The sequence below is a fragment of the Hyalella azteca genome, unplaced genomic scaffold, assembly GCF_000764305.2.
Source record: "Hyalella azteca isolate HAZT.00-mixed unplaced genomic scaffold, Hazt_2.0.2 contig10104, whole genome shotgun sequence".
NCBI classification, from domain to species: Eukaryota; Metazoa; Arthropoda; class Malacostraca; order Amphipoda; family Hyalellidae; genus Hyalella; species Hyalella azteca.
In genome coordinates this window covers 128,472-131,895 of record NW_025940153.1, presented here as the reverse complement: position 1 = coordinate 131,895, position 3,424 = coordinate 128,472, and positions in this window count along the sequence as shown.

Below are 3,424 nucleotides of genomic sequence, written 5' to 3'. Positions count from 1 at the left end.
GTCGAACTGATGATGGAGCTGGACTCCGAAACGTTTTCAATATCGATATGGTGAATTTTCTTGGCGTTTTCTTTGCTTTTAAATTCCTTAATAAAAAACTTGCTTGGAGGAGGACCGTTCCTAATGGAGGTGCAGACTAATATAACCAAAGCCACTTCTGATTACCTGACAGCAATTAATGCTCTGAAGCAAATGTAATTCTAGTTTAGAAACTTCTAGTGTAAGATATTCTCAAATGTTGCCAATAGTAAATAGAATTTTGATAACTAGATAAAACCTAAAAAGCATCTCCTTGTAGACTAATGTGAATAACAATCTGTGGCACTAACCTTATCTCAAATCTTCAATAAACGCACCCACTGGTGCATCCAGCAGCTCAAGTAGGGGCGCTCTGCGCAGATCAATTGACTAATGTAATGACTGCATTTGTGAAGGGTGCCTTTATTTGTCTGTCATGTATCCCCATCATCCTTTGCCTCTTCAGAACCCTGCCCATAGGAGATCCATCTTGTTTGCATACTTAAACTAGATATTACTTGTACAAGGCCTATTGGCCTCAAGAGGCTCCAGGTTGAGCTGCCCAGGCTGGACCCTTATCTAGCTGACTGGTTCTCATATGTGGCACAAGGTAGGGCATCCCCTAGATACTAACTGGGTTACACTAGCATCTACATTTGAATGTTTTCTATACCACTTTCAGTATAATAGAGTAGCACTTGTTTTATAATCATTATTATGTGATTTTGAAATATATTGACCCATATAATGCCCTCAGCAAAATATTCCCTTATTGATGATACTGGAACATACACCCTCGTTTTGAAATTGTTGATTAGCTATTGTTACAATGCCTGCATCGCTCTGTGCTGACAATCCTCTTCATGTGCCCACAGTTGCTGTGGCTACGTCTGCTGCCTGCAACATACGCCCGTACAGTTGTGGGGCTACATGGACAAGTCTTCAAAGCTCCAATAATCACCAATCACCACCACCACCACCTTAAGCAAAGTCTAAAGGTGCTTGTACACAGGGATAGTGCAGATGGCTAGTAAATCTGGCTAGTGTCGGTCGCTTGGTGACTATCCGGCTAGTAAGCCTGTACACACGAGGAGAGTATAAGGTGCCGCTATCTTCTCGTTTGCGCCCGCCAGTGAGTCGTTAGAAGCCGTCGAGTGAGGTCTGCGAAGATGGATAGTGTGATCACCTTCAACAACTCGAGTCTGTACGTCTTTTTTATACTCCATATACTAGCCTTTAAAAATACAGCGTTGGGAACAACTAAACCCTGACTAATAAGGTCTAATTTCCGTTTCAAAATACTCGTTTCTCCCTTCATTTTGTTGGAGTAACCATCATGGAAAACATTATAGCCTACTTTAATTCATATCTTTGGAATATTTCAAAAAATAATTGAATATCGTCTGGAATCCACTTAGTTTGTTTCTTCTTAGAAACATTATCGTTCAAACAAGCCATAATTCACTTGACCCAAGATACTTTGCAAGAGCGGCACAGATGCTCTCACCATGGCTGCATCAGCGCTACTAGCCACTTCTCCAGCCAAGATATCAACACATCGTTGTCCCGCTCGGCCGCATCTCGGGCACTTGCCGGCGCATGCCTCTGAAAGGGCTGAACCCCTATACATGAGGCTAGTAGCGTGGACAGTTCATGCGCCGGATGAACTAGCGGCTAGTACTATCCCTGTGTACAGGCACCTTAAGCAGGGGAGAAGGGAAAGTGTTGTTCTGAGCTGACCGTTGAAGGAGTAGGGTTACTGTGCTGAGCTCCCGCAACTGTGGCCGGTTGCAGTCAGTTGCCACGTCATTTTTCTCGAATTTTGAATATGGACGCTATGCACTTACTAGGTACTGCACGCACTTTGTAAATACGTTCGCGGCTCGTTAATGGCTTTTCGTGACCAAGATTATTATTGCGAGATATGGAATTCAAGGCTCGAAGAAATGAAATCACGGCTCTAAGAAATGGAATCACAGCAGGCAAATCCATAAAACCACGGCTTGAAAAATTCAGTTGCAGCTCGCCAAGTAGAAGTAGATATACCTAGTAACCTATTCCATGCCTGTTATTGGCATCCCTTGGTAAAAAATGGGCTGGATTCATGCAGCAGCGTGATTGGTTGAGAATTATAATTTGAAATTAAAAGGCTAGGTTTCAAGTCTTTAGGTCAGGAGTCTAAATTTCAGCCTGAAACAAGAAACATATTAAAAATTTACATTTCTGCCTGGATTTTAATGCTGTTAACATTGAGAAACTTCTAAGTATCTCTCATGCAAGAAATACTGGCTAAATAAATTTTAATTTAGAAATGAACATCACCTAAAATCTGAATAATCTGAGTGATCTAACTTGGAAGGAAGTCAAGGAACCCTAGGTTTTGGACTTTGGAAATTGGAATCGTTTTTCTTTATCAAAATTGAAATTTTTTAGCCAAGTATATTTTGTGTGAGAGATACTTTAAAATTTCTCAATGTTGACAGCATTAGAATCAATGCAGAAACATGAAGTTTTAATAGGGTTTAGCCTTTAGGCTGAAATTTAGGCCCCTGTTCAACTGGGGCTTTTAATTTCAAATCCAGAGGGCCTGGGTCCCACGCATAGTGACAAATCAGAGAGTTTTTCAGACTCCCTCAAGTTCATTTTTGAGTCGTATAAGTAGACCAGTAAAGTATCATGGATACCAGCATTATCATACTTAAGATATTGGTTTAAATCTTGAATAGGGTAAACGCGGTATATTCCGACGTCGTGGGTAATTCCGTCACCTCTCTAGTTTTTCCTTTATATTGAGCTTTGTTTTAGTTTCATGCGTTTGTTGATGGTTGAAATGGTGACGACGTGACGTCATACATTTGCGCGTCAAACTACTGCCAAAACACTAGGTCTTGGCCATCTACTTCTAGCAGGAAAATATTGAGATCCAAAGAGAGACAATGCAGTGGCACTGCATAGTGGCAAAGCAGAGAGTTTTTTAGACTCTCCTTCAAGTTCAATTTCAAGTCCTATAAGTAGACCAGAAAAGTATCATGGATACCACCATCATCATACATAAGACATTGGATTTAATGGCTTAAATCTTGGGTAAATGAGAAAATTAAAAATGAACTGATTCTAAAAAATCACTGGTTTGCCCTATGCAATGCACACTACCCAGTGAGATCATCAAAAAATGTGTCAAATTTGACAGTTGACCTTGCTCTACCAAATAGTGAATAACTGTTTGTACAAGAAGAATATTATGGTTTGAGACTTTTAAATACGTCTGTGAATATATTAGGAATCCTTTAAGTATACTTGTATTCGCTGATTTCAAGTGGTAAATAAATTAATAGATGATTAAGTTGAGAAATGGATTTAGACACATGAAAACTAATTCCGTCACAACTTGAATTGGACACACACA